The sequence below is a fragment of the Sorex fumeus genome, unplaced genomic scaffold (assembly GCF_029834395.1).
Source record: "Sorex fumeus unplaced genomic scaffold, SorFum_2.1 ptg000055l, whole genome shotgun sequence".
NCBI lineage: Eukaryota > Metazoa > Chordata > Mammalia > Eulipotyphla > Soricidae > Sorex > Sorex fumeus.
This window is the reverse complement of record NW_026606112.1, coordinates 3,725,386-3,751,478: the sequence shown is the minus strand read 5'-3', so window position 1 is coordinate 3,751,478 and position 26,093 is coordinate 3,725,386. Positions and strand designations below refer to the sequence as shown.

Sequence of the window (26,093 nt, the reverse complement as noted above, 5' to 3'; positions counted from 1 at the left end):
TCACTCTAGGGTAGGCCATATGCTTGACTGTGCCCGCTGGGGGCTGTATGCTTGGCTACGGTGCTTGCTGGAGACCGCACACATTCTGGTGGGCTGTTCACAGACGCCTAGCCATGGTGGATCTGAAGACCACACTCTGTACAGCACTTGGGACCCTGAAACCAGGGCCTTCGTGATCACACACAGAATGCAGGAGGCGTCAGGAATCAAACACGCAACCTCATGCTTCAAGGCAAACATTCAGCCATGAAGCTATCTAGCTCCCAGCTCTCTGGAGAAAGTGGTCTTTGCCCACAGAGAGAGCAGAGCTTGCCTTGCATGCGGCCTACCTGTGTTTGATCCCTGGCTCCCTACATGGTCTCTGAGCCCTGTCAGAGTGATCCCTGAGTGCAGAGCCAGAAGTAAGCCCTGAGCATCACAGAAAAAAATGTGTAAATGGAAGCCAAGAGATAGTTCAGCGGGTAGGGCACTTGCCTTGCACACAGCTGATCCAGGTTGGATCACCAGAACCTCACATGGTCCCTCCGGCACCACCAGGACACTGAACAGAGCGGAGCATAACCCCGAAACTATATATATATATATATATATAATATATATATATACATACATATGTGTGTATATGTATACATGCATATATTTATTATACCTTACGTAAGATGAGTTACAATGATAACTTTTATGATAATGATGTAGTTACTTGCACCTTCGCCACCACCAAAGTATCCAAGACCACTGTCCTTATGTGATTTCTGATCTGCCTCTTTCCGAATGTCCAACGACAGGAGTGGATAAAGAAGCCGTGGTATATATAATACAACGGAACATCCTGCAGCTGTAAGAAAAGATGCAATCTTATTTAAAAAAAAAAAAAGACGGGCTGGAGTGACAGTACAGCAGCTATGGTGTTTGCTTTGCACATGGCCAAGCCAGGTTCAATGCTTGTACTCCATAGGTCCCCCAAAGACCACCAGGAGAGATCCCTGAGCACAGATCCAGGAGTAACTCCAGAGTATCACCAGGTATTCCCTCCCCCCGGAAAAAAAAATCAATTACAATTACAATTAAAGAAGACAATATGGATACATGTAGAAGTCCAAGAATATATTAAAGATGAATTTTTTTTTTGCAGGGAGGCACACCCAGCAATGCTTAGGGGTTAGTTACTGGCTCTGCACTCAGGGATCACTCCTGGCAGTGCTCGGGGGAACATACAGGGTGCCAGGGATGAACCTGGGTTGGGCTCATGGAAGGTACAAGCCCCATCTGCTCAAACCTAGACTCTCCCCAAGCAAGGGAGCTGCCAGACCAGCCAGACCACTGAAAATGGGCCCTTTCCAATTCTCTTCATTTCCTTTAAAAAAATTAGGCTCCACCCAATTTTCCAGCCCCCAAAAACAAACAGCTTCTTGAGGGCAGGAACCGAACTCAGTTATGGTTCTGTTTGGCTATCACTGCTTAAGCATGACATTCCATTAATATTTGCTGAGTGCTTGACACTGCTGGGTTTTGGGATTTGTTTTTTTTTTTTTCCTGCATATATATGCCAGGAACGTGAAAGTCAAATAGCGTCACACCCAGCATGCTCGGGGACCATGCAGTGCTGTGGATTGAGGATCAAGCTTAAAATCTCTTACATGCAAAGCACGTACACAGCATGTTACACTATCTTCTCCGGCCCTCAAGCAGGATTTTAAAATACATTTCAGCTGAGGGATCAGAGACATAGTACAGCGGGTAAGATGCTTGCCTTGCACAGGGCCAATCCCTGCCACCCAATAAGATTCCCAAGTCTGCCAGATGTGGTTCCTTGAGCACAAAGTCAAGAGTAAGCCCTGAGCACTGTTGGATGCGGCCTCAAAACAATTACATGTGTATATATACCAGTCTTAATCAGCCTCCAGTAAAATGAGAAAATATTTACAAATAGGCTCTCCCTCAAAGGTTCCAGGCCTCACGGAACATCTTTCGTGTTAAAAGAAAAAAAAGGCACTGTTTTAGGTCCTACTGTTTTCAGTAAATGCCTTTTTTTTGTTTGTTTGCTTGCCATTTTTGTCTGTTAGCTAGAACTTAAGAACAAGTAACAATGCACAGCAGTGGCTAAGCACCAGAGCAAAATTCTCCCAACCCCAGCCCACATTTAAATCCCAGGTAACCGGAGACATTAAAAGCTGCACTATCCTGGGAGAGACAGAACTGTGTTATTAGAAGCAGAGCTCTGGGAAATCGGTCTCCGAGAGATGTACGATAAAACTTCCTTTAACACAGTGCCTTTCTCCACCACTTCACGAATACTCTGCAGAGATGCCAATCTGCAAATAATTTCAGGTATCCGGTGCCCAGGCAGACAACTAGGATGCTTTTCACGGAGTTGGGGTGGGCACCCTCCCCCCATCCTTCCCACAGCCACCGCAGCACCAACTCATCGGCCCAGGACACAGATCCTGAAGTCTCTGGACTGACCCCCTCCTAAGCAACCAATAGTTACATCAACTCTTAGACAAAGACTTAATCATCTTTAAACAGCACAATTTTCACATTAATTGATTTTATATCTATTGATTTTAATATTGCAGCTTTCGCATCGAATCCATTTTAATTCTAGACTTGTACCAACAGTTATTTCTATGTTAAAATATATTTTGTTTTGTTTTGTTTTTTAAAAGGTAAAGGTAAAGGCCCTCCCGTTGATCGTCGATTTGCTCGAGCGGGCCCAGTAACGTCCCCATTGGAGACTTTGTTGTTACTGTGTTTGGCATATCGAATACTCTGGGTAGCTTGCCGGGCTCTCCGAGAGGGGCGGAGGAATCGAACTTGGGTCGGCCATGTTGGCCGCTTGTAAGGCGAATGCCCTACCGCTGTGCTATCGCTCCACATTTTTGGGGGGGGGGTCACACCCAGCAATGCTCAGGGGTTAGTCCTGGCTCTGCACTCAGGAATTACTCCCGGTGGTGCTTGGGGGATCATATGAGATGCCGGGGATTAAACACAGGTCGGCCGCGTGCAAGGCAAACAGCCTACCTGCTGTACTATCGCTCTGGCCCCAATATAAAAAGTTTTTTAAGAAAAATAAATATGTCACGGTCCTCCCGATGTTCATCGATTTGCTCGAGCGGGCCAAGTAACGTCTCCATCGTGAGACTTGTTGTTACTGTGTTTGGCATATTGAATACGTCACGGGTAGCTTGCCAGGCTTTGCCGTGCGGGAGAGATACTCTCGATAGCTTGCCAGGCTCTCCGAGAGGGGTGGAGGAATCGAACCCGGCTCGGCCGGGCCGGCTACGCACAAGGCAAATGCCCACTGCTGTGCTATCACTCCAATCCAAGAAAAATAAATAAATTGTGATGGTCCTAATTAGCACTGTCTGTAGCATTGTCCTCCCGTTGTTCATCGATTTGCTCAAGCAGGCCCAGTAATGTCTCCATTGTGAGATTTCTTGTTACTGTTTTTGGCGTATCGAATACGTCACGGGGAGCTTGCCAGGCTTTGCCGTGCGGGAGAGATACTCTCAGTAGCTTGCCAGGCTCTCCGAGAGGGGCGGAGGAATCAAACCCGACTTGGCCAGGCTGGCCTCCTGCAAGGCAAACGCCCTACTGCTGTGCTATTGCTCCAGCCAGTGCTACTGCTTCAGTTCTAATTAAAAACAAATAAAACAACGTTTTGGGGGGCCTGAGATATAATAAAGGGATAGGGTGCTTGCCTTGCATGCAGCCAACCCAGGTTCGATCCCTGGCATCCAATATAGCACACGCTGCCCTCACCCCACCCCCCACAGGTCCCACCAGGAATAGTCTCTGAGCACAGGACATGATTGCAGGTAAAGTGAACATATCTGAGGGCACTTCCAGAGTATTCTACTTTGGAGGGGTGGAGTTTTTTCTTGTGTTTTAAAATACAGCACTTGTGGAGTTCATGCCCAATTCAATCAGCTAATCAGTGGCTGAATAAATAGCAGTACTCCTACCAAAAAAAAAAAATAATAATAAAGTACTTTCCTATCACAGTATTTATGATCACACCCAGAAACCATATAAATGAAGTTTTTACCAGTGGCTTTATCGGTAGCCTAAGAGCAGAACAAGGGTGCATCCGTCCCCAAAGCTCTCAAACCATCCATTCCTGGCCTAGCGAAGTACTGAAATAACTCTGGTAAGAGGGAGAACACCACTCCTCACGTCTCCAAGATCTGATGCTACAACGCGAGAACCTTTCCCAGTCGAGTTCAGCTATAATAACTCGGCTGAGTCATCCTGTTTCTCTATGAGTGGAGGGAAATTTCCAGCTCTGTTCACCGACTCAGTCACACAAGACCTTAGTTCACCTCTGGAGCGTGACACTCGATCGCCTGCCCAAAACTCTGGAAAAGGTAAAAAAAGTATATGTTGGCATTTCAACACATGTGTTTTCTAGAATGAGGCCTGCTTATAGACAAAGTTCATTCTGAAAAGTAGTTAATTGAAAAAAAAAAAAAGAAATGGAGGGGAGCCATAGTACCCAGCTAGAGCACTTGCCTTGCACATGGTGGACCCATGTCCAATCCCCCAAGCCCACAAGGAGTGATCCCTGAGTGCAAAGCCAGGAGTAAACTCTTAAAGAATTTTTAAGAGTAAGCTCTTTAAAAAAATATTTTTAAGTGATTCTAGGTCTAAACACTCTTATTAGCACATAATAAATCAACCCATTTATATTAGTGTGTTATACTGACATGAGATCACTAAGCTCAGTGACACTTCCAGGAAGTACAAGGAGTACAATGAAAAACGTGAGCTTTCTCCACCTCGCTCCCCAAGTCTTCTCCTTGCTCCCAGCGGTGTCCCACAGTTAACAGGCTGGTATAACTGCTTCCCAGGATACAGCCCTACAAACCTAGAAATGGTTCACATATGTCATTCTGGGAAGTTGCATGAGATCACATTAAACATCTTCTGCAACTTGCTTTTGGTCACATAAAAAGTCTGAGAGCTTTCAGTATATGACCTATCCATTGTACTATCTCTCCAGCCCCATTTTAAATTTTTAAAAGAAGACAATTTTACAAAACACATAGGATTAACAACAACAAAAAGATCAAATGCAATAAAGATCATCATAGGTCTCAAAATCATAAAGGTAATTTTTAAATGAGTTGGATATTTTTGTAAAATGGAAATATAGTAAATACTTTAAAAGTATTTTTGATGCAAAATATTTGGGGGAGTCATGAAGTTTTAAAGCAAATACCCAAATCATATGCTAGATTACCCACTGTGGTTCCCACATTAATTTGGAAAGATACTGCCTGCCTTTAATCTTTTTTTTTTTCTCCAGTTTTTTGGGTCATATCTGGCAATGCTCAGAGGCTACTCTTGGCTCTGTACTCAAGAAATTACTCTTGAAGGTGCTGGGGGAACATTTGGGATGCCAGGAACAAAACCCAGGTTGGCTGCATGCAAAGCAAACGCCCTACCCACTGCAATATTGCTCTGGCCCCCTTTAACACAGCTTTGACCCAAAATTAGCATAGCTTTTACTTTTTGCTTTACCAAAAGTTAGCAAATATCCTGACAGGGCTGTGTACATCTTTGCATGGTACCTCATGGGGATCAAAATCCTCATGTGCAAATCAAGCACCCTACCACTGTACTGTCTCTTAAATTTTTTTTTCCTTTTTGGGTCACACCCAACAATTCTCAGGGGTTACTCCTGGTTTTGCACTCAGGAATTACTCCTGGCGGTGCTCAGGGGACCATATGGAATGCCGGGGATCGAACCCGGGTCAGCTGTGTGCAAGGCAAACACCCTACCCACTGTGCTATCACTCCAGCCCCGTCTCTGAAATCTCTTAAATTTAAAATTTTAATTTTAATTAAAGTTTGTGCTGGAGTGATAGCACAGCAGGTAGGGTACGAAACAGTATCATCAAACATCACTTTAGCAAAATGAAGCTCAACAGACTGAGCACATTCTCTGCACGCCAAGGGGCACTGCCTCCATCCCCAACACTGCACAGCCCTTGGGCACTGCCAGGAGAGATACAACCCAGGAATAGCCAGGGGAAGCCACTGAGCACTGGCAGGGGTGGCCCAAAAATCCATCCTCGCTCCCCCAAAAAAGCAAGGCCAGAGAGAGAGTAGAGAGGTAAGACTCTTGCTTTGCATGCAGCCGACAGAATTAGATTTCACATATGGTCCCCCAAGCCAGAAGTGATCCCTGATCAGAGAGCCAGGAGCAATCCCTGGGGACCCCCTAAAATGAGTCATCCAAAATACAGGTAGGGGTAGTGCGGGGAAGCAAAATGCAAAGCAATGACTTTGCATGATATTTATTTTTATGTAACAGGAAAGGGAGATGCTGGGCAGTGAAACGGGGGAACTCAGAAGAGCATTCTGAGTTACGCATTTTCGTCTAAAAAGCTTTCATTCTTACTCAAACCCCAAAAATATAAAACCAAGAAAGCAGAGCACGCCAGAAACTGCTGGCACTGGCCTAAGGACCTTCAGGGGCGCCCACACATGCTTTCACTCTGTACTTTGAATCTTGTTCACAATGTCACAATGTCACAGAGGTTGGAACTCACCTCTAAGAATATTTAATGTTTTGGGCCGGAGTGATAATACAGCTGGTAGGGTGTTTGCCTTGCAAGTGGCCCATCCAGGTTCGATCCCCAGCATCCCGTATGGTCCTCCAAGCACTGCCAGGAGTAATTCCTGAGTACAGAGTAGCCAGGAGTAGCCCCTGTGCATCGCCGGGTGTGACCCAAAAAAGAATATTTTATTTTTTAGAGAATCAAAAATTAAGGTATTTCTTACTGAATGGAACTTTCTGAGGAAGGACCTGAAGGGAGAGAAAAAGAAATACAAGTTCAAGCGAGAACATAGGCTTCTCCACAGTGAATAAAAGCTCTAAGAACTTTTTTTTTATAAAAATAGTTCAGTGGCCCCAAGATTTTACCTACAGGTCTAATGGGGTCTGTTCACGTAGGGACCACACCTGGCAGTGCTTGGAGTGCTGTTCCCAGCTCTGAACAGAGGGAGGTGATGGTTGGGGGTCTTCACTGGTGGAATCGGAGAACAAATGGGCCCTGCATGCAAAATATGTGCTCAGACCTTGCACTATCTCTCCAGACCCTTCCACATTATTTTTTACCCAGTAAAAACTAATTAGAAAATAATAATAATCCTTAATCCTTATTAAATGTTTTTTACTTTTGCTTCTTGGGTCACACCTGGCAATGCTCAGGGGTTACTCCTGGCTTTGCACTCAGGAAATCACTCCTGGCAGTGCGCAGGGGACCATATGGGATGCTGGGAATCGAACCCGGGTTGGCCGCGTGCAAGGCAAACACCCTACCCGCTGTGCTATCACTCCAGCCCCAATAATTATTTTTTTTTAAAAGCTACCGAGAGTATCTCGCCCGCACAGCAAAGCCTGGCAAGCTACCCGTGACATATTCGATATGTCAAACACAGTAACAAGTGTCACAATGGAGATGTTACTGGGCCTGCTCGAGAAAAATCGATGAACAACGGAGGACAGTGACAGTGACAATTATTTTAAAAATTAGAAAGCTCATTAACCAATGAGCAGACACCTCTGAACTCAACCTTTCATATTAAACAGGGGCAGCAAAATATTTGTCTCTCAATTCAATTCCAGTAATACAGAACTACATGCTAACAGACTACTGTAAGAAGTCTGGGATTGGGGCTGGAGCAATAACACAGCGGGTAGGGAGTTTCCCTTGCACGCGGCCGACCTGGTGTGAATCCTGTATGGTCCCCCAAGCACTGCCAGGAGTAATTCCTGAGTGCAGAGCCAGGAATAATTCCTGAACATCGTCGGGTGTGACCCAAAAAGAAAAAATAAAAATCTAGGATTACTTGTACCCAAGCACCCAACGTGTAAATGGTAAGATCTTCAAATTCAGTCACACATAATATTTCTTTTGCAAGGTACTTACTGGCTTTATTCTACTGTAAGAAGAGTCTCAGTTAAAAACAGCCACGCCCAATAATTGTTTCTATCTGCCTATAGCTTTATTAACTACTTTCACGTCCTACTAACTGCCCATCAGACAAAGGAAAAGCAGGAAAATTATTCACTGTGTTACCATGAAAACAGAACCAGAGAAAAGCTCCAAGCCTCTTGGTACATTCTTCACCAACACTCAGCCCAGTTCTAGTCCCCAGAGTACTGCCAAGAGGGACCCCCAAGCACAGAGCCAGGAGCATCCACTGGGTAGTTAAAAAAAAAAAAAGAGAGAGAGAGCAGTTAGTTCTGATAAACTAGCACTTTGCCCATGATGATACTGGTATTATGACACAGGAAATCACAATATAAATACCTGACCAGGGCTCATTCTACAGCTGTCAGATATGGTCATATCGTGCTAATGAATCTGTTTCACCTTGACAAAAACAACTTCAAAGCAACTGACTTCCTTATTAAGGACATAATTTATTTTTTTCTATTTCCTTTTTTTTTTTTTTTTTTTTTTTGCTTTTTGGGTCACACCTGGCGATGCACAGGGGTTACTTCTGGCTCTGCACTGAGGAGTTACTCCTGGCAGTGCTCAGGGGACCATATGGGATGCTGGGAATCGAACCCGGGCAGCGCATGCAAGGGAAACGCCCTACCCGCTGTGCTATCTCTCCAGCCCCTAAAGACATAATTTCTGGCTGGAGCGATAGCACAGTGGTAGGGCGTTCGCCTTACAAGCAGCCAACGTGGCCGACCCGAGTTTGATTCCTCCGCCCCTCTCGGAGAGCCCGGCAAGCTACCAAGAGTATTCGATATGCCAAACACAGTAACAACAAAGTCTCCAATGGAGACGTTACTGGGCCCGCTCGAGCAAATCGACGATCAACGGGAGGGCCTTTACCTTACCTATGCTACATTCCCATCTCTCATGGGCAGTGGGCAAGGAAAGGTATAAATTGGCCCATCATTTGTTAAACACTATGTCAAAGCTATGCCGGAAAGAAGTCGGTAATTTTAAGAGTCTAAATGTCCAGGGGGCTCAAGAGGTAGTTAACTACAGAGGGTAAAGTGCTTGATTTGCACATTGCTGACCCAGGCTCAATCCCCAGAAGCACCAAGCACCCAAGCACCACCAAAGATGATCCCTGATCACAGAACCAGGAGTAAGCCCTGAGCACCACTGGGTGAAACCCCCCAAAATCAAAACAAACAAAAACCTTACATGTTCAGATTTTTTTTTTATTTTTTGGTTTTTTTTTTGGGGGGGGGGTTACACCCGGCAATGCTCAGGGGTTCCTCCTGGAACTGTACTCAGGAATCACTCCTGGAGGTGCTCGGGGGACCATATGGGATGCTGGGAATCGAACCCGGGTTGGCCGCGTGCAAGGCAAATGCCCTACCTGCTGAGCTATCTCTCCAGCCCCTTACATGTTCAGATAAATCCCATTATATACCCTAAATAATCAGACATTTCAGTGCTTGCTGAATTCATTGAATTTTATTTTTTTATAAATTTGTTTATAATAATTGATTACATTTAATATTCGAACACCAATCCCACCGCCACTGCAGCTTCCCACCACCATATTTCCAATGTTTCTACCCCAAGTCTCCAACCCTGCCTTCAAAGCAGAATTGAAATAATTTATTTTGTACTGCTTGTTATGAATAATCTGCTAAAAATGATTCAAAGAAAGTTTCCTTAGAGGAAAGTGTGTGAAGATTGTTGTATTTCAACCTGGAGCCATTAAGCCCTTCTATAAGAGAGTATTAACATGCTGTTAAAGGTTGAGCCTTATGTGCTTTTATATATATATGTATATATATATATATGTGGGTGTGTGTATATTTTTTTCTTTTTTCCCTTCTGAAATTGGCTGCATTCTACTTTAAACCCCATCAAATGTGGTGTGCTACTCTTGGTACATCAGTGGCATGAAGTATGAGATGAAATTATGCTTTTCAGTGCTTCCTGAATTCTACCATGACAAATTTTCAAAATTGAAATGGCCAAGAAAGCAGTTACAATTTTTTTAATAGATTCTTCATAACTTTATATTACTTTATGGTATTATAAAGCATTATAGTATAAAAATCGTATACAGTATAAAGTAGTATAATACTTTATAATATTTTGTACAGGGTGGCCCTATATTATTCTACCTAGAAGGAGCTACATATAAGAGTAAAACTACAGTGAAAATACACATTTTGAATGTCCTTTTTTTTTTGGGGGGCAGAGCAGGGAACAGTTCCCAGGTCTCAGGCATGCACGGCACATGCTTTACACTGAGCAACACCCCCAGCTCCAAATTACAAAATTTTTAGTATAAAATATGTTAAAGGGTTACACAAAGAATAAAACCACTCAGACCGTATACTATTCAAAAGAAGACACTATAGGTTAGAAAGGAGGACAAAATGGTTATTTTCTAAGGAAAGAAATGAAAATATATAAAGGCAGCAAGGTCTGCTGCTGGAGTGACAGTACAGCATGTAGGTTGTCTGCTTTGCACGTAGTCAACACAGGTCCAATCCCCACATCCCATAGGGTTCACCCAAAGACCACCAGGAGTGATTCCTGAGCACAGAGCCAGGAGCATCCTGAGCATCCTGAGCATCCTGAGCATCACTGCATGTGGTCCCCAAACAAAAAATAACAACAATAAAAGAACCAGAGGGCCCAAGTCATCATCATTTATTCACGGTCAACAAACTCAACTTCACTAGTACTATTAAAATGGCCAGCAGTTCTCACACAGTCACGGAGGAAGAACTGAGGCCCGGAGAGTTTTCCATGAATGTTCCCGAGTCACACAGCAAAAGTGGTTTTCTGACAGCTCTTACCTAACTCCTTGGAGATGAAGTTCCCAACAGGCAGAAGAGTTCAGAAGACAAGAGAATAAAACACTGTCTGAACTTTCAAGGGCTTGCAGTCAATTATGAATCGTATCAAATTCATTTATAAAAGCAGTAATCTAATGAACAGCCAAAAAGAATATTACAGATCACTTCTGAGATCATCTCTCTGGAAAACGCTAAAAACTCAAAAGAAAAGGAGAACGTCTCTCCCCGTCACCTTCTATCGTACTGCTAGTAAGAAGCTTAAACAGGGGCCCCAGACCACAGGGCGGTGAGGAGTGTCTTGCACACGCATGAGTGGCACCTGGAGTTAAGCTCCTATCTTCACACTTCCCTTTTCATCCGTGAACCCAGACTTCATGGCCTTCAGGACTTTCACTGCTGGGGACAGAAGGGCTGTCAGGATTGACTCCAGCCTTGCAGGTGACACAGGCTGGTGGCAACAGCTTTGAATTGAAGCCTTGTGCTTGCCAGGCATTATCCCCTTAGCTCCTCTGGGAGGTTTTCAGTTAATGTCAGCTTGACTTCCTACATCCTTCACATCACTTCAATGATCTCGGTGACCATTTATTTCCTCCTTACCTACACTCCTACAGTATTCTAGGAATCACCTCAAGCAATACTTACTGGGCATCAAAGGAGAGCAGAAAGAATATATCTAGGGTCTGGAGTGATAGCACAGCAGGTAGAGCGTTTGCTTTGCACTCGGCCAACCTGGGTTCGATTCCCAGCATCCCATATGGTCCCCTGAGCACACCAGGAGCGATTCCTCAGTGTAGAGCCAGGAGTTAGCCCTGAGTACAGCTGGGTGTGCCCTACCGCCTCCCTCCCAAAAAAAGTATGCTATAAAACGGAGCTGGAGGGTTAATGCAGTGGATAGCATGCTTGTCTTACACAAAGCCAACCTGGATTCAGTCCTGGCAAGGAGTGATCTCTGAATGCAACTCCAGGAAAAAGTCCTGAGCACAGCCGGATGTGTCCCCAACCAACACCACCTCCCAGAAGAGTGTGCCATAAACGAAAGCAGTAGCCAGAAGGATCCCCAATCTGATGTGAAGTACCTTTATTATTCGCTACATTCTGAAAGTTCAGCACCACCTTGTCAATGAGTTCATTCAAGCAAAAACTAGCTCTGGTCTGTGTTTTTGCTACACTGAGCACAGACACATCTGTGCTCAGACTGAAATACAAGAAAGGAAATGAAAATTCAATATGAAAATAAGCAACGAGAATGGAACTTTCTCCAAAATAAAAGCACTGAGGTGTTAGAAACAAAATAAAAATCCTCCTATACAACTAAAAACTGGTGTTTATATACAATTTTCCAGTTATTTTTTTAATTTGAAAAGTAATAAGTTTTAAATTAACATATGGAAGTGGGTTTTTTTTTAAAGCAAGGGCATGGGAGAGATGCTAACAATATGGCTCAGTGTTTCAACATATGTGATGCACAGGGGTTCCAGCTCCCACCACCACCACCAACCCTACCCTTTCACCCTCCAAGCCCCCAACCCCCCCCCAAAAAAAAAAACACCAAGTAAAAGGGATTCTCAGGCCAGAGAGAAAGCACGATGAGAAGGGCACTAGCCTTGCACGCAGATCACTTGGGTTTGATCCCGACATCCCATATGGTTTCCCAATTACAGGAGTAATTCCACAATGCAGAGCCAGGAGCAGGCCCTGAGCACTTCCAGGTGTGGCCCAAAAACCAAAAATCAGCAAAAAATCAAACCCCACAAAAAAAACTTCATGTGAGGAGCCAGCGAGTACTACAGTGGGTAAGGTACTTCCTTGCATGCAGGTGACCCAGGTTCGATCCCTGGCATCCCAGAGGGTCTCCTGAGCCCAACCAGGAGTGATACCTGAGCCTGGAGCCTGGACCACACTGCTAGGTATGATCCCAAAACAAAAACAAGCCTATTTTATATGTGGGCTACAGCAGTAGTGCAGTGGGTAGGGCCCTTGCCTTGCATGGGGCTGACCCAGGTTTGATCCCCGAGCCTGTGATTCTCCGAGCCTGCCAGGAGTAATTCCTGAGCATAGAGTCTGAAGTAATCCCTGGGCATTACCAGGTGTGGCCCTCAAAAAAAAAAAATTAAAAAGAAGATTATTTTACGTGTATTTTCTAAGCATTACAAATATATCTATGCTGCATATGCTTGTTGAATACCATTTAAAATCACTGTATTTCAGGGCCATGTATATATGACATATTGGGCTCCATCTTCAACTCTACACACAAACATACATATCATGAAAAAAATTGTTTTAATTTCCTTTTCTTTTGGCTTGAGGATCATAGCAGGCAGTGATGGTGAGGCTCGGGGGACCATGTGGTTCTGGGGACTAAATTCGAGCCTCCTGGTACAAATCATGCATTCTTGCCTATTGAGCTCTCTCTCTCTCTCTCTAGCCAGAGGGAGGAGTTTTACTCCTAGGAGTACTCATGGTTTTACCTTGGGCAATTTACCTAACCAACCAAAGCCTGCCTCCATCAGTTTATATTATGTCTGAGTTTCTCACCTGGAGCATTTTTGTGAGAGCCAAACAGAGGGTTTCTAAGGGAAGTCAAGGCACTGTCATCTATATTCCATGAATAGTTGTTGGATAGCACTTGGGTTGTCTTTGCTGCTTCCGCAGGGAGCTTAAGGTTTATTAAAGCCACTCCTACAGTAGCGCAACTGAGGCACAACTAAATAATCTTATATTACTTTTCTCTTTCCTTTATATCATTTGTATGGTTTATTTAGTAATGTCCTTTTTGTATAGACACAGGAAGACAACTGATGCTACGCTATGTAACATGGGAGTTAACTAACTCCAAAATAATATTTACTCCTGGACATCCATATTTACTTGACTTAAGCCTCAGTTGCCCTTAGTTCCTAGCACTCCAAGAGCAGGGTCCCTACAAGGGACTGGATGGACGCAATACAAGCTGTGAGCTACCCTGGCACTGAAATGGACCAGACCAAGCGCCATGATACTTAACTATAAGTTAAGAGCATGGTCATGGACAAATAGTGAGTACCATTATAGCTGCTATTAAAGCAGCTAGTCATCTTTCAAATTTTAGTGTCAAATAATTTTCAGTTCTCTTTCAAAACTGCTTTGGGCTGGTGCTCAAAGAGTGGAAGCACATGCTTTGCAACTGGGAACTGGGAGACCCAGCCTCAATCCCAGCAAAGCATAGCACCCCAAGCACTGACCCCTACACCCACCTGGGTGTAAGACTTCCCCTGCGCATGCATGCATACACACACACACACACACACACACACACTAGTTTTGACATAGCATACTGTTCTTTAACAAGTGCTCATAGGTGCCAAACTATAGAAATACCAATGGATTAGTGGTGGTGTGGCCTAAACAGGTACATACATGTACCAAAATACGATCTTACAAACCTGCATGAGTAACTAAGAAGTTCCACAATCTTTTTTTGGAGGGTCACACCCAGCCATGCACAGGGGTTACTCCTGGCTCATGCACTCAGGAATTACTCCTGGTGGTGCTCAGGGGACCATACAGGATGCTGGGAATCAAAACCGGGTCAGCTGCATGCAAGGCAAACGCCCTACCTACTATGCTATCGCTCCAACCCCCAAGTTCTGCAATCTTAAAAAAATAAATAAAAATAAAACAAATCTTTACTGCCCAGGTATAAAAACATCACTATTTGTTTATTTTGTGTCTTGCACTGAGGGTCTAAGGTCTATTAATATATCCGAGAATGGAGCCAGAGAGCTAGTATGGTGGGGAAGGCACTTGCCTTGCATGCAGCTGACTGGGGTTTAATCCAATATGCCACATGAGCAATTCCTTGAGCACTGCCAGGAATGGTCCCTGAGCACAGAGTCAGCAGTCTGACCCTAGCTGGTGTGGAGGGGGAAAAAGCCAAATAAATAAAGATATTGGGAAAGATTATAGATGATTCCTTTCAGCAAAGTATTATTTGGATAGAGATGAAAGTTGAGACCTTTATGCCATTAGCCACCCTGCTCCTGCCTGACTTCATGGCTTCCCCATCCAGGAGGTCAGAAGACAGATAGAAATGGTCATTGATTGCTCCATAGCAATAAAAATAAATCTTTAAAGAGATCAAGCAGCTGCCAAAAATCCTCTGGGCACCTGAGCATTATTGAGATACCGGGGAGGAGGGGGCGGGGGGGGGGGGCCTAGACTGGCCTGCCTGCAGCTGGTCATTCCCATACCACAAAATCATCACCATGCCTCTGGCCAGACTCCATTATCTCAGGATGCAGACTCACCCAGAAATTCACCTGCTGTAAAGTCAGGTATGTAGGTCTTTGTGACTGAAATCTCCAGGCTTTTCCAGGGTCAGGATGGACTACCTCCTTCCACCTCCCTGTACTACCAAAAGCCCCAACAGTCTCACACACACACACACACACACACACACACATGCACGCACCGGCTGCCCAGTTAAAATTTTAACTCTAGCTGTATCACCCAGTTAAAAAATTCTGAACTTCCTGGAGCATGTGGCCACAAAGGTGGCCACATGACATCTTCAAACTCCATGACAGCGATAACCCAGTAGCAGCACAGCAGATTGGATGGGATGTAACATAGAAGGCAACCAATCTCGACTAACCAAACATTAACACTGAAGGCTTAACCTGTAACAACATCTTCATAATCTGTCATATGAGGACTTAATGTCTCCATTACAATTTACACTAATTTTCTCCTAAGAAAATTATTTTTTGATCATTCTGCTAGCAATTTATTGATAACAAGCAATATAATATAAATTATTGTGGGCCTGCTACGGGGACAGGCTTGAGGGGTATTTGGGAAAATAGGAGAAAATAATGCAGGGAAGGTGATAATGGTAGTGGGGATGGTGTTGGAATATTGAATGCCTATAAAAAATTATCGAGCGGGCCCAGTAACGTCTCCATTGGAGACTTTGTTGTTACTGTGTCTGGCATATCGAATACTCTCGGTAGCTTGCCGGGCTCTCCGAGAGGGGCGGAGGAATCGAACTCGGGTCGGCCATGTTGGCCGCGTGTAAGGCGAACGCCCTTCCCGCTGTGCTATCGCTCCGGCCCTGTGGATATGGGCTGGAGCGATAGCACAGCGGGTAGGGCGTCTGCCTTGCACGCAGCCAACATGGCCGACCCGAGTTCGATTTCTCCACCCCTCTCGGAGAGCCCGGCAAGCTACCGAGAGTATTCGGTATGCCAAACACAGTAACGACAAAGTCTCCAATGGAGACGTTACTGGGCCCGCTTGAGCAAATCGATGATCAACGGGAGGGCCTTTACTGGGCTGGAGTGATAGCACAGCGGTAGGGCGTTTGCCTTGCATGCAGCCAGCCTGGCTGAGCCAGGTTCAAATCCTCCTCCCCTCTCAGAGAGCCCGGCAAGCTACCGAGAGTATATTTAATATGCCAAATACAGTTAACAACAAGTCTCAAAATGGAGACGTTACTGGGCCCGCTCAAGCAAATTAAATGCTTATTAAACGGTGGGTTGCTGGGCGTCGAATCTGCTGGGTCTTCTCAAGATGTCATCATTGAGACCTTTGTCTCTCAGACAACGAGGGCCCAAGAGTAAACGGTTGAATATTAAAATAAAAACTTAACAGTGCCTCTTCAAGGGCTGGAGCGATAGCACAGCGGGTAGGGCGTTCGCCTTACAAGCGGCCAACATGGCTGACCCGAGTTCGATTCCTCCGCCCCTCTTGGAGAGCCCGGCAAGCTACCGAGAGTATTCGATATGCCAGACACAGTAACAACAAAGTCTCCAATGGAGACGTTACTGGGCCCGCTCGAGCAAATCGACGATCAATGGGAGGGCCTTTACCTTACCTTTTATAAAAAATTATCATAAACAACTTTGTAAACCACTGTTTACATCAAGTGTAGGGGGAAAGTTTAAATGAGCAGGCATTGGACTGATAGCACAGTGGGTAGGGCATTTGCCTTGCATGCGGCTGACTGGGTTCAATCCCTGGCATCCCATATGGTCCCCCAAGGACCGCCAGGAGTAATTCCTGAGTGCAGAGCCAGGAATAACCCCTAAGCATTGCTGGATGTGACCCAAAAAAGCATAAATAAATAAATAAATGAGTAAGCATTACATGTATCACGTAAACTCCAAAATATATTAGCACAAAATTTCCTTTTTTTGGTGGGGTCACACCCAGCAATGCTCAGGGGTTACTCCTGGCTCTGTACCCAGGAATTACTCCTGGCAGTGCTCAGGGGACTATATGGAATGCTGGAGAATGAACCCAGGTTGGCCACGTGCAAGGCAAAACCCTACATATTGTACTATTTCTCTGTCCCCTTAGCACTGAATTTCTTTAAAAGTTTTATTAAAGACAGGTAAGGCATGATTGTTACCATAAAAAAATCCAAATATAAAATAAAAATTTAATGCAATATACTTTGGATTCCAGAGTTGAGAACTTATATATGAAAATGAGAATAAGCATTTTATTATATTTACTAAAGGATTTTATTTACATAGGTTAAAGTCATATAGTAATCACAAACTGGCTCTTACTGTTTTATTTTTTGATCATTCTATTTGCCATCTCTTAAAGTTTTGTTGGAACAAGTAATATAAAGCAAATTAGTTATGTACCTAAGGGAGCAATTTAGGGATGAATGGGAAACTGGGAACACTGGTGGAGGAAAGGTCACACTGGTGGTGTTGGAACATTAAATGCCTTGGGGCCGGAGTGACAGTGCAGTGGGAAGGGCATTTGCCTTGCAAGCGGCTGACCCAGGTTCGATTCCCAGCATCCCATATGGTCCCCTGAGCACCACCAGGAGTGATTCCTGAGTGCATGAACCAGGAGTAACTCCTGTGCATCACCAGGTGTGACCAAAAAAAAAAAAAAAACAAGAAAAAAAATAAAAAATAGCCAGTGAACTGACAGTTATTTACAAAAGTCTACAGTGAGTTAGGACAGAGAGCCGGTAAAGGTCACCATTAATCTAAATTTTAAAGTTAGACAGGCTTCAAGACTAGGAAGAAAGACAACCAGTACTTCTCTGGATTAAGTTCCCTCCCCAAAAGTCAATACAACAATCTAATTTAATTCCCCCTCCACCTCTTTTGAAAGGGGACTTGTGTGAGAAATCTACAGTTTGTGGTGATCCAGTGGCAGTCTAAATAGCACAGTGAGAGCTGGAGAGAAAGAAATTCATCAGACTGGAGCACAGGTTTGGTTTGGTTGAGTTTGGGGGGAAAGGGGCTTTGATTTTTTGGTTTGCTTTTTGGCTTTGGAGCCACACCCAGAGATGCTCAGGGGTTACCCTTGGCTCTGTACTCAGGAATTATTCTGGCGACGCTTGGGGAAGCACAGGGGATACAGGGGATCGAACCCAAATCAGCTGATAGGCAAACGCCCTATTGGCTGTATTATCTCTCCAGCGCCAGAAGTGGGAGTCCCAGGTACTGCATGTTCCTTGAAGCACCACAGGTGTGGAGTCCCACCCAAAAACCAACCTGTAGGGGACTAGAACCATAGCCCTTCCAGGAATGATCCTGGAGCATAAAGCCAGAAATAAGCTAGATGTGACCCCTCCAAGCAGTAACACAGCATGTAGGGCATTTGCCTTGCAGGTGACCGACACGGACAATCTGAGTTCAATTCTTCCGCCCCTCTCAGAGAGCCTGGCAAGCTACCGAGAGTATCTTGCCTGCACGGCAAAGCCTGGCAAGCTACCTGTGATGTATTTGATATGCCAAACACAGTAACAAGTCTCACAATGGAGACGTTACTGGGCCTGCTCGAGCAAATCGATGAACAACGGGAGGACAGTGACAGAGATAGGTGTAATTCCTGAGTACAGAGCCAGGAGTAGCCCCTGAGCACTACCACGTATGGCCCCCCTCCAAAATAAATATATGCATTATTTAAAAAAAGCAAATGCAGGGGCTGGAGAGGTAGCACAGCGGGTAGGGCGTTTGCCTTGCACGTGACCAACCCAGGTTCGATTCCCAGCATCCCATATGGTCCCCTGAGCACCTCCAGGAGTAATTCCTGAGTGCATGAGCCAGGAGTAAGCCCTGTGCATCGCGAGGTGTGACCCAAAAAGCAAAAAAAAAAAAAAAAAAAAAGCACAAAAGCGGTAGGGGTCGGAAGATAGTACAACACTAAGAGTGCATGCCTACTATGTGCCTGACCCAGCATCCCAGCACTACACCATCCCCCAGCAACAATGGATATGCTGCGCTGGAGGCCCCCAGCACTGTCGATCCCCTGGACAGCATGGCCCAGATCTCCCTGGAACTGCCAGGGCCTGAGTTACACAGAATCCTCGGACCCTAGTATTGAATTGCCAGCACCCCTGACCAAGAATCACTAGTGGGCAGGGAGCATGCTTGCCCAGCACGTGGCCAACCCAGGTTCAATCCCAGGCATCCCGACTTTGGGCTTAGGGAGATAGTGCAAAGGTCTGGTGCACACACTTTGCATGCAGGAGGCCCAGTTTAGATATTCATCATTGCTTAATCCTGTACCCCCCTCCCCATCCGCACCCCACCACAGAACATCTGGGTGTGTCAAAAAAACTTTTTTAATCAAGGAAATTCCCAGGAGTGATTAAATGTTATAAATAAAAGTGATAGAGGGACCGGAGTGATGATAATGTAGGGAGAACGTTTGCCTTTCACATGGCCGACCTAGATTCAATCCTGGGCTACCATATGGTCCCCCGAGCACCACCAGGAGTGATTCCTGAGTGCAGAGCCTGGGGTAACCCCTGAGTATCACCAGGTTTGACCCAAAACACACACACAAAAAAAGAAAAGAGTGATAGAGCAGAAAAGGCAATTTGTCTTGCACATGGCCAACCTGGGTTCGATCCCCAGGGCTTTGCTAGAAGTAATCCCTGACCAGAGGCAGAAGCCTTGAAAGCCACAGGGTGTGGCACAAACACCTGAAGGAGAGGAGAGGAGCAGGGAGGGGAGGAAAGGAGAGAAGGAAGAAGGTAGGGAAGGGAAGGAGAGGGGAGGAAACCAGAGGAAAGTAGAGGAGAGGAAGGGAAGGGAGAGGAGGGGAGGAGAGGATAGAAAAGAAGAGAAGGGGAGGAGAGGGGCAGGGAGAGGGGAGGAGAGGAGTAGGGAAGGGATGGAAGGAGAGGAGATGAGTGGAGAGGAGGTGAATAAAGAGATAATCTAGGGCTGGAGCAATTGCACAGCAGGTAGGGCGTTTGCCTTCCACATAGCCGACCTGGGTTCAATTCCCAGCATCCCATATGGTCCCCTGTGCAGAGCCAGGAGTAACCCCTGAGCATCGCAGGGTAAGACCCAAAAAGAAAGAAAAAAAGAGAGAGAGATAATCTAAGTGCAATCGCTTCGAAGTGCCCACATCTGAACGGAGACCTGAATGGTGACACAGAATCAGTCACGACAAAGCTGGAAGGGGAGAGCACTGAAGCTTCTGAGCACAGCAAGGGCGATGCTGATGGAACCAGAACACAGGCAGTCAAAGACGTGGCCAGGCTCCCGAGTACTGGTGGCGGCAGGGACAACAGAGTCAGAGGGTAAGAAAGGCAGAGCCAAAACATGCCCAAGTCTTAGCAAGACTTTTTAGATCTGATTCTGAACTTGATAGAAGGCTTTCAACAAGACAACAAGACAATATAATCTGGTTTGCAATTGAAAGGATCTCTAAAGATCAAAAGCCAATGTTGGAGCGTACCTCAGCAAGCCAGGTGGGGAATGGTAACAGAAGTAGACCAGTCTGTAACACTGAAGGGCCGAAGCAAGAGTATGGGAGTAGGGTGCTTGGCCATGTAGCTGGCCAGAGCTCAATCCCAGGCATCCCATATGGCCCCCCAAGATCTACCAGGAATAACCCCTGAGCATCAATAGCAGTAGCCTAATTTTTTTTTAAATTTAAAAAAAACACTGGTAAATGAGGACAAATCAGTGAAAACCACTAAGATCATTAGTAAGCAACTGAAGTAATAACCCAAGTGATACAGAATGAAAACAGAGATGTAAAGATTTTCGTTCAGTTTACCGGTAAAGAACCCAAACGGTAAGTTATTAGTGTACTTAGGAGACTCCAGTGAATACATTTATCTTTGAAGTACAAAAGAAGGAGACATTTCCTTTATTTCTGGTGCCACTGATAAAGCGACGGGCTAGCTGGGCACACAATCAAGACTCAGAGTTAATAAAACAAACTAAGTTTGATTTGTAAAGTGAAATCTTCCACGACCTAAATGCCAGCAGCCTGGACAGCTGGTTAGCTTCTGCAACACAGAGGGCCCTAGAGGTTTAGAACTGAACAAACATTTTTCTGAATCAAATCACTAAATTAGCAAAAACTTTTTAAGATTCCATGTTGTCAAGTCGGAATCCCCTGTGCCTCTTCTCTGAGACTTCAGCAAAGCATTATTTTTGACACTCAAATGCATATCAATTTTTAAATCTTACCATAGCATAGATTTGGGAGGATGCCTCTTAGGAACACAATCTTGATTATTAGTATTTACTAAACATACTTTGGCTATTCCCTTAATGTTAAGGTCCAAAAGTTTTTATCTGTAAATATCTGCACAAAGTTCAATTTTGTCGCTCAAAGAAATACAACAGTGTAAGAATCAGGCTTCAGAAAAGCACACGCAGTGTGTTACCATTTGGGTACATAAAGACATCATAGAAGCAGGCTGGGGAAGGGGGAGGGAGCGGGGGGGGGGGGGAACTGAGGACATTGGTGACAGGAAAATGCACACTAGTGATGGGACAGGTACTGAAACATTGTATGACTAAACCCATGAACAACTTTGTAGCTATGTATCTCCCTGCGATTCAATAAAATATAATAATAAAATCAAAAAGAAAAACAAAATCCAGGGGGCTGGAGTGATAGCACAGCGGGTAGGGCGTTTGCCTTGCCCGCGGCTGACCCGGGTTCAATTCCCAGCATCCCATATGGTCCCCTGAGCACTGCCAGAAGTGATTCCTGAGTGCAAAACCAGGAGTAACCCCTGAGCATCGCCAGGTGTGACCCGAAAAGCAAAAAAAAAAAAAAAATCCAATGAAAAGACATCAAAATTTTAAAAGGAAGTCTCAGAGAATAAAAGCCCTGGCTTGGTTAAGGTGGACAGCAGGTTACAGTGCCTGCCTTGTTTGCAGCTGAGTTGGTTCAGTCCCCAGCAACACATATGTTCTCCCAAGCAGGTCTGAGCACCAGATGTGGCCCAAATGCTTCAAAAAAGAGTGGAGCCATAGCAGAGTGGGTAAGGCAATTCCCTTTCAAGTGGTGAACCAGCGTTCGATCCCCAGCATCGCATATGGTCTCCAGAGCACAGAGCCAGGAGTAAGCCCTGAGCATCACATTGTGTGAACCAAAACAAAACCAAAAAACTCTTGCTAACACTTTGATGATTTGGGGATGGCATGGACATTAATGATCTTTTTTTTTGCTTATCTAGTATAATCAACATTTTCTCCAATTATCCCAAATTATTTAGTATAAACCAAAATCTTCAATAAACACGAATGGTTAAACAAGAAACTTGAAAAACCGCGTTAACTCAGCAGGGTTCTAACTGCAATGCTAAGAAAAATCACCCGTAACTTCACACACATCAACCCTTAGAAGAGCTCCACTTGCCACCACAAGAGCACAGAGATCCTTCAAGGGAGTGAGACAATCTCTCACTAAGAAACCACCTGGATAGGATGCAAAAGGCAATCGTTGGGCATGTACTTCTGTTTTTCTAGCTTAAGGCTTACCAAAGAAAAGCCTCAATTAAGGAGTGGGGGAGGAAGGGAGTGTTTTTTGTTGTTGTTGTTGCTTTTTAAACAAGTCAGCACTGGAAGTTTGGGTCTTCTGGTCTCCGTGGGGAAGAGCTGCAGAGATCTACATGACCAGGCACCTCTGGTGGAGAGGAGGCACTGGCTTTCTGCGAACTCCAGGGCGCCGGGTAGGGTCTCAACACTATCACACCCACCGAGGACAGCTGCCAACCAAGTCTGCCAACAACAGCGGAAAAAGTGGAAGCACGGATATTCCGTGCGTCAAGTTCACCCAACTCGCCCGATGGCTGAAAAATTACAAAACCAAAGCAAAGGTCTTCTGGGTCAAGGCCCCATCTCTGATGTGCAAAGCCAGACAACTGAAAAACAGGCGCCCGCCCCTCTCGGAGTGGACCACCCCTGGCCACGCCAAAATCCTGACCGCGCTCAAGAAGGAAACAGCCACGTTGGAAAACGTCGTCAGCTGGAGTCAGGGACACGGAACTTGCAGCCACTTCCCGGGTGCACCCGGATCTGGCAGGTCCAAGGCTGCCGCCGCCCCGGGCACGCACGGCGCCAAGCCGGCTGGGGGGCCCTTCCCACTCGCCTCCATGCAACAAGGGCTCCGAAAACAAGGGAAAAGAAGAAGAATCGCGACTCCCACTACCCTGCTCGGCGGCCTGCCTGCCTCTTCCATCCCAACAAAGGACGCATCCTGGTGGCTTCCCCAGAACCCAGGGGAGGGGCACCGAGGCCAAAGGACCCGCGTGGGGTGGATTCCGAGAGCTTGCGAGGTTGTTCTTCCAGCAGCTCTGAGTCTCGTGTGTGTGTGTGTGTGTGTGTGTGTAAGGACCCGCGTGTGGATTTCGAGAGCTTGCGAGGTTTCTCTCCTTCCAGCAGCTCTGTCTGGGTCTCGTGCGTGTGTGTGTGTGTGTGTGTGTTAACTGCATGCGAGGTTGCTCTCCTTCCAGCAGTTCTGAGTGTCTGTGTGTGTGTGTGTGTGTGTGTGTGTGTAAGGACCCGCGTGTGGATTTCGAGAGCTTGCAAGGTTTTTCTCCTTCCAGCAGCTGAGTCTCGTGTCTGTGTGTGTGTGTGTGTGTGTCTGTGTGTCTTATTAACTCCACGCTACGCCTCCACCCGAGTTGGCTTGTCCGGCCCTAAAGACAAGTCAACCCCCCCCACCCCCCGCCCCGAGGCTGCGTCCACTTCCAGCCCAGCCGGCCGGGCCGGGGCCACCCCCAGCAGCAGCAACAGCAGCAGCAACAGCAGCAGCAACAGCAACAGCAACAGCAACAGCAACAGCAACAGCAACAGCAACAGCAACACCAGCAGCAGCAGCAGCAGCAGCAGCAACGGCAGCAGCGGCGGCGGCGGAGGCAGCGGCGGTAGCGGCTGCAGCCCCCGCCCCGCCGCCTGCCGCAGTCCCCGCCAAGCCCCCCGCACTCGCGAAGCCCCGGGCGAGGGCTTGACGGGGTGGGGGGAGTCCGGGTGGGGTGCAAGGGGAAGACACTCACCCGCCCGGAACACCCGAGCGACGGGGGCGGGAGGGGATGCGAGCCGGGAACCCGGGAGCCTTCTCGGGACGCCGCCGCCGCCGCCGCCGCTGCTGGCCGCCGGCTTCCTCCCCTCCTCTGTTTTGGTTCGATTGCCCACGTCACTTTGGGCCACGAGACCCGGATCTGCCGGCTCCCGCGGGCGGCCGCGCAACAGATTGCAGCGGCTCGGGCGGCCGGCGGGGCCCGGCGCGCATGCGCGGGGGGGCGGGCCGTGCCGGGCGTCACGGGGCCGCGGGCCGCGGCGCGGACGGGGCGGGGAGCGGGCTTCCGGCGCGGGGGGCGAGCGGCGCGGGGGCTGAGCTGGCTCCCGGGGCCTGTGTGACGTGTCCGCCGTGGGGTGGGGTGGGGTGCGGGTGGGGGGGATCGAACCCTTTACCGAGCGCCTCCCGGTGGCCAAGAGGCTTGGCCCCTCGGGGGTCTCCAGGAAAACCGCGGTGGGCGCGGAGAGGTGGGCCGAGCCGGGATGCCCCTGTAGGGAGGATGGGGTGGGGGTCGGGGGTGGGGGCTGCATCTTTGAGGCCTTGGGATGCAACCCGGTGTTGGCTGCACACAGGCACCAACCCGCGCCTTGCCGCCGAGCCACATCCCTGGCCTGAGGTTGTTTTGTTTTGCAGGGGAGGCGGGGGACACACCTGGTAGCGCTCAAGGCTTGCCTGGCTCTGAGCTCGGGGATTATTCCCCGCGAGGCTCCGGGGACCTTGTGCTGTGCCGGGGATCAAACCTCCCGGAGGGCTTCGTGCCGGGCCAGCGCCTTAGCCTCAGTGCTGGCTCACCGAGAGGAAGTTGGACAGAGGAGCCTGGATGTCACAAAAGATCAAGAGGTGGTTGAAGAAGGGGAAGTGGGAACTTGAAGCGGCCAGTCCCAGGCTTTATGGCTTTGACCTTATATGGAGTAAGAGAAATAATAGGTAGGATGTGAAGTGGAAATGAAGAAAAATCTCGCTTCAGTCTTAGACCGGGTTGGGGCCGCTTGTCATTCTGGCCTCTCAATGTCCATGCTAAGCCTTAGGGGTTGGGGAAATTGGGTTTTGGGTTTTGTTTGGTTTTTTGTTGTTGTTGTTGGCAAATGGAGGGGTATTGTGCTTTTTCTTAAATCCATGAATTGACAAACTTTAAATTGGGACGATGGGGTCGTAGTGATAGTACAGCAGGCAGGGTGCTTTCCTTGCAAACCTGGGTTTGATCCCCAGCATCTCATATGGTCCCCCCAAGTACCACCAAGAGTGATTCTGGAATGCAGAGCCAGAAATTTCCCCTGAGCATTGCTGTGTGTGGCCCCGAATCAAAAAAAAAAAAAAAGAAGGGAGGACTGGAAAGAGGGAAGGAAGGAAGGAAGGAAATGGGACCAGTGGTAAAATCAGATTTTAAAGAGCTGTCCCTCTGCTTACCCTGGAGAAGAGGTACAAGTTAGCTGCACATGCCACCTGCCTCACTCTGATTTGGTGACTTTTTCAAGCAAGGGGATTTCTAGGTCAGCTATTTGATTCATCACCTCCAATCCCTGCGTCTCCTTGCAAATTAGCCATCTGCAAAAACTCTTCAGAAAGTGAATGTTAAGCACAGGTGGAAGTTTCTAGACAATTTCAATTTTCTGGTAAAACTCAAGTGTTTCCTAGTTAATTATGGCTACAAGTCCACAATTAAGCTTCTTGACCCTTAATTTACATTCTTGAACTCAAGTGAATTCTGAGACCTGGAAGAATCTCCAACACGAGTCAAGTTCATGGGCTGAACCTGTAGCACGGTCTTAGATCTGTCACACTTTCCTTTTCAGGAACTGAGAGTCAGCCATGTGTGCTTGGGTCCAATCATGGTCACATATACAGCTGTGTTTAAAAGAACAGGATGGTGCAAAACGGCCATTGGGAGGTGGTTGGTTAAGATCACCAGCAATGACTTTACAACGTGAAAATCAGGAAAATTTGGCCCACGGAGATAGAACAGCAGTAAGTGCTTGCCTTGATTTCATTT

General features: G+C 46.7%; 1 protein-coding gene across 1 annotated transcript in view; it reads right to left on the bottom strand.

The window, feature by feature from the left end:
• The window catches only part of SMIM14 (small integral membrane protein 14), a 60,907-nt gene extending 36,607 nt beyond the window's left edge, over window positions 1-24,300 (bottom strand). The window contains exon 1 of the mRNA XM_056125538.1: window positions 24,081-24,300. The gene's annotated coding sequence lies outside the window, so the exon portion shown is untranslated. The remainder of the gene's footprint in view (window positions 1-24,080) is intronic.
• Between the last annotated feature and the right edge of the window lie 1,793 nt (window positions 24,301-26,093).